The 15,453-nt window shown below is 43.8% G+C and overlaps 1 protein-coding gene and 1 long non-coding RNA gene across 3 annotated transcripts in view; both read left to right on the top strand.

The window, feature by feature from the left end:
• LOC144308100 (uncharacterized) overlaps window positions 1-2,689 on the top strand; it is a 38,937-nt gene extending 36,248 nt beyond the window's left edge. The window contains exon 2 of the long non-coding RNA XR_013374741.1: window positions 1,034-2,689. This is a non-coding gene — a long non-coding RNA (uncharacterized LOC144308100). The remainder of the gene's footprint in view (window positions 1-1,033) is intronic.
• LOC144308099 (synaptonemal complex protein 3-like) overlaps window positions 1-15,453 on the top strand; it is a 103,708-nt gene that overhangs the window by 54,995 nt on the left and 33,260 nt on the right. The window lies entirely within an intron of this gene.

Raw genomic sequence — 15,453 nt, 5'->3', positions numbered from 1 at the left:
TGAATAAATGGATTTTAAAAATCAATTTAAAAAAATAATAAAGAAAGACCCTGAGTAGTCACAGCAATCTTGAGAAAGAGGGACACAGCCAGAGGTATCACAATCCCGGGTTTCAAGCTGTACAACAAGCTATAGTAATCAAAACTGTGGTCCCGGCACAGAACTAGACACATGGGCTGCTGGAACAGAACAAAGAGCCTAGAAATAAGCCCACGCTTACTTATATGGCAAATCAATCTATGACAAAGGAGGCAAGGATATACAATAGAGAAAAGACCATCTCTTCAACAAAGGTGCTGAGAAAACTGGACAGAAACATGTAGAATGAAACTGGACCACCTTCTTACACCATACACAAAAATAAACCCAAAGCAGATTATAGACTAAATGTGAGGCCTGAAACTATAAAACACCTAAGAGAACACATGGGCCTAAATCTCTTGGACGTCGGCCTTAGGAACATATTTATGTCTCCCCAGGCAAGGGAAACTAAGGCAAAAATAAACTATTGGGACTAAAAGTAATTTCTTAATATTGTTAAATATCCAATTAGTGATAAAGTTTCTTCAATTGTGTTAAAAACCCTTCAAAACCATTAAGCAGGGGATCCCTGGGTGGCGCAGCGGTTTGGCGCCTGCCTTTGGCCCGGGGCGCAATCCTGGAGACCCGGGATCGAATCCCACGTCGGGCTCCCTGCATGGAGCCTGCTTCTCCCTCTGCCTGTGTCTCTGCCTCTCTGTCTCTCTCTGTGTGACTATCATGAATAAATAAATAAAATCTTTAAAAAAAAAAAAAAAAAAACCATTAAGCAACAGAAGCAACAGTAAAAAAAAAAATGTTAAGTTTGATTATTTGAATCAGAAACTAAATAAGTTCTTAGCTATGATTTGTTCAAATACACTTTCTGGTCCTCTGTCCCTTTCGGCGCCCTCTGGGGCCCCAATTAAACGTAGATTTTGCCTTCTGAGGCTGTCATTTATTTCCTTTAATCTATCCTCATGATCTTTTAATTGTTTGTCTCTTTTTTCCTCAGCTTCCTTCCTCGCCATCAACTTGTCTTCTACGTCACTCACTCGTTCTTCTACCATGGTTAACCCTCGTCGTTAGGACCTCCAGTTTGGATTGCACCTCATTGAATTGATTTTTAATTTCGGCCTGATTAGATCTCAATTCTGCAGTCATGAAGTCTCTTGATTCCTTGATGTTTCTTTCCAGAGCCACCAGTAGCTTTATAATTGTGCTTCCGAATTGGCTTTCTGACATCGAATTGTAATCCAAAGTCTGTAACTCTGTGGGAGGGACGACTATTTCTGATTATTTCTTTTGTGGTGAGTTCTTCCTTCTAGTCATTTTGTTCAGTGCAGAGCGGCTAAAAACAAGTTGTACGGGAAAAAGGAAGGAAAAAGGGGAACACAAACAAACAAAAACAAAGAACAAGGAGGGGTATACTCTGATTCTATATACTGTTAAGTCTCTCAAATTCCCCTGGAGCTTTCCAGCGCTCCTTGGGCAAGAAATTGCTCTTCCCCTGTCCTTGCAGCTGGTCTTCTGGGGGAGGGGCCTGCTGTGCTGATTCTCAGGTGTGTGCGCCTGGGGGAGCTGCCCCGCCCCCTGCCAGGTGCACGGCTCAGTGGGATCTGTTGACCCTGTGAGGCCCTTGCTTCCTGGCGGCCCCGCTCAGTCCCAGGCACAAGGTGACACCAGAAGAAACAACCACAGTGGCAGCGGCCAGCTCCCCAGCCCTAAAGTCAGCTCCCGCAGTAACTACCGCAGTCTCCCAGTCTGCAGGGGCCTGGATGCTCCGGGGGCGGGGGTCGCGGACCTGCACAGCTCGGGGCCGCCTGGCGGCAGGAGTGTCCTTGCTGCCCTGTGTCCTCCCGGCCTCTGCCTGTCCCGGGGGGGGGGGGAGCGACGGATCTTGGGCTGTGTTCCGCAGCGCCCTGGGCTCCGGGGCCTGCGTCGCTGGAATCACGCTCCCGGGTCGCGCAGCCCCCTCTGCAGAGTTGCCACCTGAGCAGATCCCGGGGCCGCGCAGCCCCCTCCGTGTGGAGCCGCCGATGGAGCCACCGCCTGAGCTGCTCCCGGGGCCCCGCCGGGCGTGCGCTCCAGCCCTTTAGGGAGCTCGGCCGCGGAGTGTGGCGCGCTCTCCCCAGGGGCGTGCTTCCTCTGTTAGTGACCCCGGGATCCTGGGGCCTCCACTGCCCCTCCTGGGATCCTGCCGGAGCTCCCTGTGAGCGCCTTTCCGTCGGGGAAGATTGGTAAAGTTCCTGCTTCTCTGGGTCTAGGCTTTCCTGTACTGGAGGTTCTTGCCACCTGGCCTTAGCCCAGCTCCTCAGGGCCCCTCCCCCTTGGATGCTCTTTTATTTCTTTATTTTGTTCCGCCTTCGTACCTTGATAGATGCGCGAACTCTTCTCACTGTAGCATTCCAGCTGTTCTCTCTTTAAATCTCAGGCCGAATTCGTAGGTTTTCAGGATGATTTGAAGGTTAGGTAAATTAGTGCGGACAGGTGACTTGGGGACCCTACTCCTCTGCCATCTTGCCTGCCCCCTATCAAACTATTTTCTTAATATTGTTAAATATCCAGTTAGTCATAACGTTTCTTCTTCAATTGTGTTAAAAACCCTTCAGAGCCATTAAGCAACAGGAAGCAACAGTAAAAAAAAAAAAATAAAGATTTTTGAAAAACAGTTTGATTATTTGAATCAGAAACCAAATAAGTACCATACACTGAGATGGGGACAGATGTCTCTTAAGGCCCCTTTTAATCTATAGGATCTTTGTTCCCATTTTTCCTGTTTCTCCTTCTTTTCTTATTGTGCTAAAGTTGACATAACATTTGCCACCTTAATCATTCAGGAGTGTTTAGTACACCCACAAAGATGTGCAACCATCACAACTAATTAGCTTCAGAACATGTTCATCACTCCAGAAGGAAACCCTTACCCATTAAGCAGTCACTCTCTGGGCAGCCCGGGTGGCTCAGTGGTTAAACGCCACCTTCAGTCCAGGGTCTGATCCTGGAGACCCGGGATCGAGTCCCATATCACACTCCTGGCATGGAGCCTGCTTCTCCGTCATGCCTGTGTCTCTGTCTCTCTCTCTCCCTGTCTCTCATGAATAAATAAAACCTAAAAAAAAAAGCAGTCACTCTCCATTCCCTCAATTCCCAGGATCTGGCAAACACGCATGTGTTTTGTGTCTCTGGCGAGTTGCCTATTCTGGATATTTCATATAAATGGAATCAAATAACATGTGGTCTTTTGCCTCTGGCATCGTTGGCTCCACATAGCGTCTTTAAACTTTATCCATGTTGTAGCATATATCAGAACTTCCTTCCTTCTAATTGACGAAGTAATATTCCATTGTATGGGTATACCAAATTTCTTATCCATTCATCATTTGGCGGAAATTTGCACTTTTTCCATCTTTTGGCTGTTGTGAGTAGTGCTTCTACAAAAATTCTTGTACATCCTTCGTTTAAATGCTTCTTTTCAGTTATTTTGGGTGTATATTTAGGAATGCAATTGATGAGTCCTATGGTAGTTGTATCTTTAATGGATTGGGGAATCACCAAATTGTTTTACATGGTGGCTGTCCGTTTTATAGCTCCACCAGCGATGCATGAGGGTTCCAATTTCTCCACATTTTTGCCAACACTTCTTATTTCCCTTCATATTTTTTAAAAGTTAGCATAAAGTGTTATATTAGTTTCAGGTGTACCATATAATCCTTCTGTAATTCTATACATTACTCTTTGCAATCGATGAGTGTACTCTTAATCCCCTTTATCTGTTTCACCTGTCTCCCTTCCCTGCCTCCCCTCTGGCAACGACCACTTTGCTCTCTGTATTTAAGAGTCTGCTTTCTCTCTCTTTTTTTTTTCTCATTTTGTTAATCTGCTTTGTTTTTAAAATTCCACACATAAGTGAAATCATATGGTATCTGTCTTTATCTGACTTACCTCACTTAGCATTATACCCTCTAGATCCATCCACGTTGTTGCAGTGAGACCTTCCATAAAGGAGGAGGAAAGAGGCACGCCTGGGTGGCTCAGTAGTTGAGCATCTCCCTTAGGCTCAGGGCGTGATCCCAGGGGCCTGGGATGGAGTCCCGCATCGGGCTCCCCGAAGGGAGCCTGCTTCTCCCTCTGCCTATGTCTGTCTCTCTGTCTCTGTCTCTCTCATAAATTAATAAGATCTTTTCTAAAAAGATGGATGGAATACAAAAAAGAACCTGTCCGAGATGAAGAATTCAATACCTGGGATGCAGAGGAACGGACTGGCAATCTGGAAGACAGGGTAATGGAAAGCAACCAAGCTGAACAGCAGAAAGAAAAATGAAGAATAAAAACTGAGAGTGGGTGGAAGGAAGTCAGTGACATCATCAAGCAGAACCACATTTGTATTATAGGGATCCCAGAAGGAGAAGGGAAGAGTGCAGAAAATTTATTTCAAGAAATTATTGTCCTTTTAAAAAAGTTACAGCATTCTTAGAGGGTGTGAAGTGATGTCTCATTGCAGTTTTGATTTTCGTTTCCTTAAGGACTAATGGTGTTGAGCATCTGTTCATCTGTGCTTGTTGGCTGTTTGTGGATCTTCTCCTCTTTGGAAAAATGTCTATGTTCAAGTCTTTTGTCCATTTTAAAGTGTGGTCATCCTTTTGTTGTCGGGTCTGGAGAGTTCTTTTTGTATTCTAGATATTAGACCCTTGTCAGATACATGATTTGAAAATATTTCCTCCCATGCTACACGTTGTCTTTTCACTCTTGTGCAAGTGTCCCTTCATGCTAAAATTTTAATGAAGTCCAATGTATGTATTTTGTTTTCTTTCATTGCTTGTGCGTTTGGTGCTATATCTAAGAAACTATTGCCAAACCCAAGGTCATGAAGATTTACCCCCGTGTTTTCTTTCAAGATTTTATAGTTTTAGTGTTTATAGCTAAGTCTTTGGTCCGTTTTGAGTTGATTTTTGTGTCCGTTCTGACAGAAGGGCCTAGCTTCCTTCTTTTTGCATGTGCATCCCCACATGCAAAACTTCCCAGCACCACTTCTTGAAAAGACTGTCCTTTTCCCACCGGATGGTCTTGGCACCCTTGTTGAAGATCAAGGGCCATGTGTGTATGGGTTCATTTGCGTGCCCTCAATTCTACTCTGCTGGTCTAAATGTCTAGCCTTGTGACAATACCATACTGTCTTAGTTCCTGCAGCTTTGTAGTAAGTTTTGAAATCGGGAAATGTGAGTCTTCCAACTTTGCCTTTTATTCTCAAGTTTGTCCTGGTGTTGGGAGTCCTTTGCACTTCTACATGAATTTGAGGATCACTTTTTCTGCTTCTACAAGTAGAGCATTGGAATTTTGATAGGAATCACGCTGAGACGGTAGATAAATTGGGAGAGTGTTGAAACTTTAACAATAGGACACCTTCTGATCCATGAACACAATGTGTCTTTTCATTTATTTAGGCCTTCTTTGCCTTCTTTCAGCAATGTTTTGTAGTGTTCAGTGTAGAACCCTTGCATCTCCTCAGCTGAATTTATTTCTAAGTACTTTATTCGTCTCAATGCTTTTGTAAATGGAATTATTTTCTTAGTTTCCTTTTTTGTTTAAAGTAGGCTCCACACCCAATGTGGGCTTGACCTCAGGCCCTGAGATCAAGAGTCAGATGCTTTACCAACTGAATCACGCAGCACCCCTCTTAGTTTCCTTTTAAGGATGTTTGCTGCTAGTATACTGATGGATACACAACTGGATTTTGTGTGGTGAGTTCAAATATTAGCTCTAATAGCTTTTGTAGTGGATTTCTTAGGATTTTTTACATATTTATTTTTTTATTGGTGTTCAGTTTGCCAACATATAGAATAACACTCAGTGCTAGCGGTGATAGAAAGGGAGGTGGGCAGGGACTGGGGGTGACTTGGTGACGAGCACAGGATTTTTTAATATATAACATTCTGGCATCTGCAAATAGTTTTCTTTCTTTTCCATATTTGGTGCGTCTTGTTTCTTTACCTTGACCGATTGCTCCGCCTAGAATGTTCAGTACAATGTTGAATAGAAGTGGCAGGAGTGAACATTTTGACTTGTCCGTGGTCTTAGGGGGATGCTTCAATTCTTTTACCATGGAATAGGATAGTAGCTGTGCGTTCTTCATAAATGCCCAATTTCAAGTTGAGGAAGTTCCCTTCTAATCCTAGTTTTCTGAATGCTTTTCATCCTGAGAGAGTACTGGATTTTGTCACATGCATTTTCTGCATCATTTTGTGGTAATCGTGTGGTTTGTTCCTTTCATTTTATTAATGTGGCATATCATGTTGATTTTCATACGTTAAGCCACCTTTACAATCGTGGGATAAATCCCACTTTGCCATGATGTATATTCCTTTTAGTTAAAATTCTTTTAATCAAGGAAACTGCTGGGTTTGGTTTGCCAGTGTACTTTTTATGTTTTTGCATTTGTAGTCGTAAGGTGTATTGGTCTGCACTTTTCTTGTGGTGTCTTAGTCTCACTTTGCTATCAGGGTAAAGTTGGCCTCATAGAATGATTTCAGAACTTGCCCCTCCCCCTTCTATTTTTTGGGAAGACTTTGAGAAGGATTTATAATTCTTCTTTTTAAAAAAAATTTACATTCAATTAGCCAACATATAGTAGTACATCATTAGTATCAGAGTTAGAGTTCAATAATTCATCAGTTACCTATAGCACCCAGTGTTCATCATATCACGTGCCCCCCTTCATGTCCATCACCTAATGACCCCACCCCCACCTCCCCTCCAGTGACTCTGAATTTGTTTCCTAGAGTTAAGAGTCTCTCATGCTTTGTCTCCTTCTCTGTGTGTGTATAATGTGTGTGTGTGAGAGAGAGAGAGAGAGAGAGACAGAGAGAGAGAGAGACAGAGAGAGAGAGAGAGAACATAGGTCCTTATCCATTCATCTATCAATGGGCATCTTGGCTCTTTCCATAGTTTGGCTATTGTGACCATGGCTGCTATAGACAATGGGGTGAATGTGCCCCTTCAGATCATTCCGTTTGTACATTTGGGGTAAATACCTACTAGTGCAATTGCTGGGTCATAGGGTGGCTCTATTCCTAACTTCTTGAGGAACCTCCACACTGATTTCCAGAGCGGCTGCACCAGCTTGCATTCCCACCAACAGTAGGTATAATTCTTCAGGCATTTGGTAGAATTCACCAGCGAAGCCAACAGGTCCTGAGCTTTTCTTTGTTCTAAGTTCTTCTGGATGGATTCGCTCTCTTTACTTTTTTCACGGGTCAATGGAGAATTTCTATTTTCTCATGAGTCTGTTTTGTTACATTGTGTGTTTCTAGGAAATTGACCTTTTCACCAAACTTGCCTAAATTTTGGTGTACAATTGTTCATGGAATTTCCTTGCAATCTTTTTTTTTTTTATAAATCTCTGCAAGGCTGATAGTAATGTCCCCACTCTGATCTTAGTGGGAACATTTCTGAATTTAGTAATCTGACTCTTCTCTCCTTTCCTAGTATACTATTGCTTTTATTTCCTTATATTCTAAGGACCTATCAGCTTCATAGGCTTCCATGTGTGTCTTTCCATATAATGCCACTTGTGCTAATGTGATGGTCCTACCACCTACCAAGTCCATTAATGCCAGCTGTACATGGAATGTCTGGAGAGAAAAAAAACAAACCTTGGGTGATCGACAGAAACTTTGGGTTTCCTGTCAGGTGAAATGAGGCAGACTAGACTTCATAAGTCCCTTTATAAGTAGAGAACTCATATTCAATATTCCTTTTTTTAATGCAGGTATGGTCCTTACCACAGTGCTCATTAACCTTACCTTCGTAAATAGACACAGGATTTTGGGAAAAGCTTGACCGGTGTTTTCTGACCTCCACTTTCCTCACAGGGCCCTGGGCCCATGGGCTGACTTAGAACTGGACACTTGGTGGGGGACCAGAGTTTTCCACTAAAGCTGCTAACATCAGCTTTCTGCCTGCCAGTTCTCATTATGTTCTCCTTAGAGAAATCAAGTAATACCCCAGCCAGCTGCCCCTATATCTAGACCACAGAACACTACTATGTACTCTGTATACTATCTCTCTTGCCGCAGATTCTGGTCAGTCACAAGAGACTGGCCCACCAGGGCCTTGCAGTCCAGTATGGTAACGGTGCCTACCTTGCCCTGCATAGGCTTGTGCCACCACTGGGACTCTGCCTCTTGAGAATCCTGTTGTCTCCATTGATTGCCAGTCCCATGCTAGCATCTCTTGCTTCCAACAATGGTTTGCAGAGGAGAGTCGGCACTGGGCTTCTCAACGATGCCGGTGCCACTACTTCACCAGCACATTCCTTTTTTTGAGCAGGGATTTCTGAGCAGCCCTCCGACGAAACAGAGGCTGGAGGTAGGACATCTGATCTTACATTATATATCATATCTAAAAACCTACTCCCTTGGACCTTCTCACCTATTCCTCCATTTTCTCTGCCTAGGAAGTTCTAGTATTTCCGTGTCATTTGCTGCAAACACTTGTCCACGCTTATATCACGTGTACAGGAGGCTGCTGAGTTGGCCCCTTTCAGGACATCAAACCCCGAGTCACAGCTCTGTGTCCCCATGTTAATAAGTTCTCCCCATACGGACTTATATTCTGTTCTCTCTCTTGGGGGTCCAGCGTTCTCAAAATCCATTGCACATACATTGTCTCACTTCATGCAAGTACCTAAGAGCCAGGTCCTACAGTTTTCTTCTGAATACAAGGCATTTCCCATCCAAAGCGAACTTCTTTTTTTTCTTTCTTTCTTTTTTTTTTTTTTATTGGTGTTCAATTTACTAACATACAGAATAACACCCAGTGCCCGTCACCCATTCACTCCCACCCCCCGCCCTCCTCCCCTTCTACCACCCCTAGTTCGTTTCCCAGAGTTAGCAGTCTTTATGTTCTGTCTCCCTTTCTGATATTTCCCACACATTTCTTCTCCCTTCCCTTATTTTCCCTTTCACTATTATTTATATTCCCCAAATGAATGAGAACATATAATGTTTGTCCTTCTCCGACTGACTTACTTCACTCAGCATAATACCCTCCAGTTCCATCCACGTTGAAGCAAATGGTGGGTATTTGTCATTTCTAATAGCTGAGTAATATTCCATTGTATACATAAACCACATCTTCTTTATCCATTCATCTTTCGTTGGACACCGAGGCTCCTTCCACAGTTTGGCTATCGTGGCCATTGCTGCTAGAAACATCGGGGTGCAGGTGTCCCAGCGTTTCATTGCATTTGTATCTTTGGGGTAAATCCCCAACAGTGCAATTGCTGGGTCGTAGGGCAGGTATATTTTTAACTGTTTGAGGAACCTCCACACAGTTTTCCAGAGTGGCTGCACCAGTTCACATTCCCACCAACAGTGTAAGAGGGTTCCCTTTTCTCCACATCCTCTCCAACATTTGTTGTTTCCTGCCTTGTTAATTTTTCCCATTCTCACTGGTGTGAGGTGGTATCTCATTGTGGTTTTGATTTGTATTTCCCTGATGGCAAGTGATGCAGAGCATTTTCTCATGTGCATGTTGGACATGTCTATGTCTTCTTCTGTGAGATTTCTGTTCATGTCTTTTGCCCATTTCATGATTGGATTGTTTGTTTCTTTGGTGTTGAGTTTAATAAGTTCTTTATAGATCTTGGAAACTAGCCCTTTATCTGATACGTCATTAGCAAATATCTTCTCCCATTCTGTAGGTTGTCTTTGAGTTTTGTTGACTGTATCCTTTGCTGTGCAAAAGCTTCTTATCTTGATGAAGTCCCAATAGTTCATTTTTGCTTTTGTTTCTTTTGCCTTCGTGGATGTATCTTGCAAGAAGTTACTATGGCCGAGTTCAAAAAGGGTGTTGCCTGTGTTCTTCTCTAGGATTTTGATGGAATCTTGTCTCACATTTAGATCTTTCATCCATTTTGAGTTTATCTTTGTGTATGGTGAAAGAGAGTGGTCTAGTTTCATTCTTCTGCATGTGGATGTCCAATTTTCCCAGCACCATTTATTGAAGAGACTGTCTTTCTTCCAATGGATAGTCTTTCCTCCTTTATCGAATATTAGTTGCCCATAAAGTTCAGGGTCCACTTCTGGATTCTCTATTCTGTTCCACTGATCTATGTGTCTGTTTTTGTGCCAGTACCACACTGTCTTGATGACCACAGCTTTGTAGTACAACCTGAAATCTGGCATTGTGATGCCCCCAGATATGGTTTTCTTTTTTAAAATTCCCCTGGCTATTCGGGGTCTTTTCTGATTCCACACAAATCTTAAAATAATTTGTTCTAACTCTCTGAAGAAAGTCCATGGTATTTTGATAGGGATTGCATTAAACGTGTATATTGCCCTGGGTAACATTGACATTTTCACAATATTAATTCTGCCAATCCATGAGCATGGAATATTTTTCCATCTCTTTGTGTCTTCCTCAATTTCTTTCAGAAGTGTTCTATAGTTTTGAGGGTATAGATCCTTTACATCTTTGGTGAGGTTTATTCCTAGGTATCTTATGCTTTTGGGTGCAATTGTAAATGGGATTGACTCCTTAATTTCTCTTTCTTCAGTCTCATTGTTAGTGTATAGAAATGCCACTGACTTCTGGGCATTGATTTTGTATCCTGCCACGCTACCGAATTGCTGTATGAGTTCTAGCAATCTTGGGGTGGAGACTTTTGGGTTTTCTATGTAGAGTATCATGTCATCGGCGAAGAGGGAGAGTTTGACTTCTTCTTTGCCAATTTGAATGCCTTTAATGTCTTTTTGTTGTCTGATTGCTGAGGCTAGGACTTCCAGTACTATGTTGAATAGCAGTGGTGAGAGTGGACATCCCTGTCTTGTTCCTGATCTTAGGGGAAAGGCTCCCAGTGCTTCCCCATTGAGAATGATATTTGCTGTGGGCTTTTCATAGATGGCTTTTAAGATGTCGAGGAATGTTCCCTCTATCCCTACACTCTGAAGAGTTTTGATCAGGAATGGATGCTGTATTTTGTCAAATGCTTTCTCTGCATCCAATGAGAGGATCATATGGTTCTTGGTTTTTCTCTTGCTGATATGATGAATCACATTGATTGTTTTACGGGTGTTGAACCAGCCTTGTGTCCCAGGGATTAATCCTACTTGGTCATGGTGAATAATTTTCTTAATGTACTGTTGGATCCTATTGGCCAGTATCTTGTTGAGAATTTTTGCATCCATGTTCATCAGGGATATTGGTCTGTAATTCTCCTTTTTGGCGGGGTCTTTGTCTGGCTTTGGAATTAAGGTGATGCTGGCTTCATAGAACGAATTTGGAAGTACTCCATCTCTTTCTATCTTTCCAAACAGCTTTAGGAGAATAGGTATGATTTCTTCTTTAAACGTTTGATAAAATTCTCCTGGGAAGCCATCTGGCCCTGGACTCTTGTGTCTTGGGAGGTTTTTGATGACTGCTTCAATTTGCTCCCTGGTTATTGGCCTGTTCAGGTTTTCTATTTCTTCCTGTTCCAGTTTTGGTAGTTTGTGGCTTTCCAGGAATGCGTCCATTTCTTCTAGATTGCCTAATTTATTGGCGTATAGCTGTTCATAATAGGTTTTTAAAATCGTTTGTATTTCCTTGGTGTTGGTAGTGATCTCTCCTTTCTCATTCATGATTTTATTAATTTGAGTCTTCTCTCTCTTCTTTTTAATAAGGCTGGCTAATGGTTTATCTATCTTATTAATTCTTTCAAAGAACCAACTCCTGGTTCTGTTGATCTGTTCCACAGTTCTTCTGGTCTCGATTTCGTTGAGTTCTGCTCGAATCTTTATTAGCTCCCTTCTTCTCTTGGGTGTAGGATCTATTTGCTGTTTTTTCTCTAGCTCCTTTATGTGTAAGGTTAGCTTTTGTATTTGAGTTCTTTCCAGTTTTTGAATGGATGCTTGTATTGCGATGTATTTCCCCCTTAGGACTGCTTTTGCTGCATCCCAAAGATTTTGAACGGTTTATCTTCATTCTCATTAGTTTCCATGAATCTTTTTAATTCTTCCTTAATTTCCTGGTTGACCCTTTTATCTTTTAGCAGGATGGTCCTTAACCTCCATGTATTTGAGGTCCTTCCAAACTTCTTGTTGTGATTTAGTTCTAATTTCAAGGCATTATGGTCCGAGAATATGCAGGGGACAATCCCAATCTTTTGGTATCGGTTCAGACCCGATTTGTGACCCAATATGTGGTCTATTCTGGAGAAAGTTCCATGTGCGCTTGAGAAGAATGTGTATTCAGTTGAGTTTGGATGTAAAGTTCTGTAGATATCTGTGAAATCCATCTGGTCCAGTGTATCATTTAAAGCTCTCGTTTCTTTGGAGATGTTTTGCTTAAAAGACCTATCGAGTATAGAAAGCGCTAGATGGAAGTCACCAAGTATAAGTGTATTATTATCTAAGTATTTCTTCACTTTGGTTAATAATTGATTTATATATTTGGCAGCTCCCACATTTGGAGCATATATATTGAGGATTGTTAAGTCCTCTTGTTGAATAGATCCTTTAAGTATGATATAGTGTCCCTCTTCATCTCTCACTACAGTCTTTGGGGTAAATTTTAGTTTATCTGATATAAGGATGGCTACCCCTGCTTTCTTTTGAGGACCATTCGAATGGTAAATGGTTCTCCAACCTTTTATTTTCAGGCTGTAGGTGTCCTTCTGTCTAAAATGAGTCTCTTGTAGACAGCAAATAGATGGGTCCTGCTTTTTTATCCAGTCTGAAACCCTGCGCCTTTTGATGGGGTCATTAAGCCCGTTCACATTCAGAGTTACTATTGAGAGATATGAGTTTAGTGTCATCATGATATCTATTCAGTCTTTGTTTTTGTGGACTGTTCCACTGAACTTCTTCTTAAAGGGGAATTTTAAGAGGCCCCCTTAAAATTTCTTGCAGACCTGGTTTGCAGGTCACATATTCTTTTAGTTGCTGCCTGTCTTGGAAGCTCTTTATCTCTCCTTCCATTTTGAATGAGAGCCTTGCTGGATAAAGTATTCTTGGTTGCATGTTCTTTTCATTTAGGACCCTGAATATATCCTGCCAGCCCTTTCTGGCCTGCCAGGTCTCTGTGGAGAGGTCTGCTGTTACCCTAATACTCCTCCCCATAAAAGTCAGGGATTTCTTGTCTCTTGCTGCTTTAAGGATCTTCTCCTTATCTTTGGAATTTGCAAGCTTCACAATTAAATGTCGAGGTGTTGAACGGTTTTTATTGATTTTAGGGGGGGATCTCTCTATTTCCTGGATCTGAATGCCTGTTTCCCTTCCCAGATTAGGAAAGTTTTCAGCTAGAATTTGTTCAAATACATATTCTGGCCCTCTGTCCCTTTCGGCGCCCTCGGGAACCCCAATTAAACGTAGGTTTTTCTTCCTCAGGCTGTCGTTTATTTCCCTTAATCTATCTTCATGGTCTTTTAATTGTTTGTCTCTTTTTTCCTCAGTTTCCCTCTTTGCTGTCAACTTGTCTTCTAGGTCACTCACTCGTTCTTCCACCTCGTTAACCCTCGTCGTTAGGACTTCTAGTTTGGATTGCATCTCATTCAATTGGTTTTTAATTTCTGCCTGATTAGCTCTAAATTCTGCAGTCATGAAGTCTCTTGAGTCCTTTATACTTTTTTCTAGAGCCACCAGTAGCTGTATAATAGTGCTTCTGAATTGGCTTTCTGACATTGAATTGTAATCCAGATTTTGTAACTCTGTGGGAGAGAGGACTGTTTCTGATTCTTTCTTTTGAGGTGAGGTTTTCCTTCTAGTCATTTTGCTCAGTGCAGAGTGGCCAAAAGCAAGTTGTATTGGGAAAAAGAGAAAAAGAGAGGAGAGAAAGAAGGAAAGAAAAGAGAAAGAGAAAAAAAAAGGGAAGAAAAAGAAAAAAAACGAAAAAAAAGAAAAAAAAAAGAAGAAAAAGAGAAAGAAAAAGAAAGGAGAAAAAAAGGGGGTGGGGGAAGGAAACAAATCAAAAAGCAAAACAAAACAAAATCAAAAACAAAAACAAACAAACAAAAAAAGAACCACCGGGGAGTATCTTCTGATTCTGTGTTCTTTAAGTCCCTTGGCTTCTCCTGGAAGTTGTCCGTCTAGCTGGTGTTCTGGGGGAGGGGCCTGTTGTGCTGATTTTCAGGTGTTAGCAGTTGGGGGAGCTGCTGTGCCCCCGCCTGGTGCAGGGCTCAGTGGGGGTTGTTTACCCCGTGAGGCCGCAGGAGGAACAGCCCCAGTGGCGGGGCAGCTCTGGAAACCTGGATTCAGCTCCGGCAGGAACTCCGTCTGCAGGGCCTGGAGGCTCCGGGGCGGGGCCGCTGCTCTGCTCAGCTGGGGCAGGAGCGTCCTCGCTGTCCTGGGCCCTCCCGGCCTCTGCCTGTCCCGGGGGAGGCGGGATCCTGGGCTGTGTCCCGGCGCCCTGTGCTCCGGAGCCTGCGCTGGTGGATTCGCGCTCCCGGGCCGCGCAACCCCCTCCGCGGAGCCGCCGCCCGAGCCCCTCTGAGCTGCTCCTGGAGCCGCACAGCCCCCTCCGCACGGAGCCTCTTCTTCTGCCCGAGCCCCTCCGAGCTGCTCCCGGGGCCCCGCAGCCCCCTCCGCGGAGCCGCCCCCGAGCCCCTTCAGCTGCTCCGGGTCCCGCCGGGTCCCGCCGTGCGCGCTGCAGCCCTTAGGGAGCTCAGCGCACTCTCCTGGGCGCGCAGTTGCTGTTACTGTCCCCGGGAGCCCGAGGGCATCCTCGCCCTCCTGGGTCCTGCTCCAACTCCCCACGAGCCCCTTTCCCCCGGGAAGGTCGGTGCAGCTCCTGCTCCTCCGGGACGGGGCTCTCCTGTCCTGGGGACACTCGCCCCGGCCTCAGCCCGGCTCCTCGCGGGCCCCTCCCCCTTGGAGGCCTTTGTTCCTTTATTTCTTTTTCCCCGTCTTCCTACCTTGATAGATGTGGGAACTCTTCTCACTGTAGCATTCCAGCTGGTCTCTCTTTAAATCTCAGGCCAAATTCATAGATTTTCAGGATAATTTGAAGGTTTTCTAGGTAGTTTGGTGGAGACAGGTGATTTGGGGACCATACTCTTCCGCCATCTTGCTCCTCCCCCCCCCCTTTTTTTTTTTTTTTGGTGCTTTCTAACCTAGTCTCACCTACCCTTGTTATTATTCCAATGGTAATGGAGGTTAGCCGAGATTAATGTCGAATAAGTGAAGCAACATCTGTCCCACCAGGTACCTTAGATGAAGTCTTTGCAGCGTCTCCGAGAACAAGGAAGCTACTCTCCAGTAGCAAGGGTCAGGGGGTTGCTAATGCCCAGGTGAGGTTTCAGGGGGTTCTGGGTATTCAGTATTTCCATGCTCATCACCTTAGTGTGTCTCGAGGTTCCACTATGTCTTTGTCAGATGCACACTTAAATATGGAGACCTGTCAATTCTGTGCATGCCGTCTCCATGCAGCTCTGCCAACCAACAGAGTCAGGACCCGATG

This window comes from Canis aureus, chromosome X (assembly GCF_053574225.1).
Source record: "Canis aureus isolate CA01 chromosome X, VMU_Caureus_v.1.0, whole genome shotgun sequence".
In the NCBI taxonomy this organism is placed as follows: Eukaryota; Metazoa; Chordata; class Mammalia; order Carnivora; family Canidae; genus Canis; species Canis aureus.
Note: the sequence above shows the minus strand (reverse complement) of the source record. Positions and strands in the feature narration are given on the sequence as shown.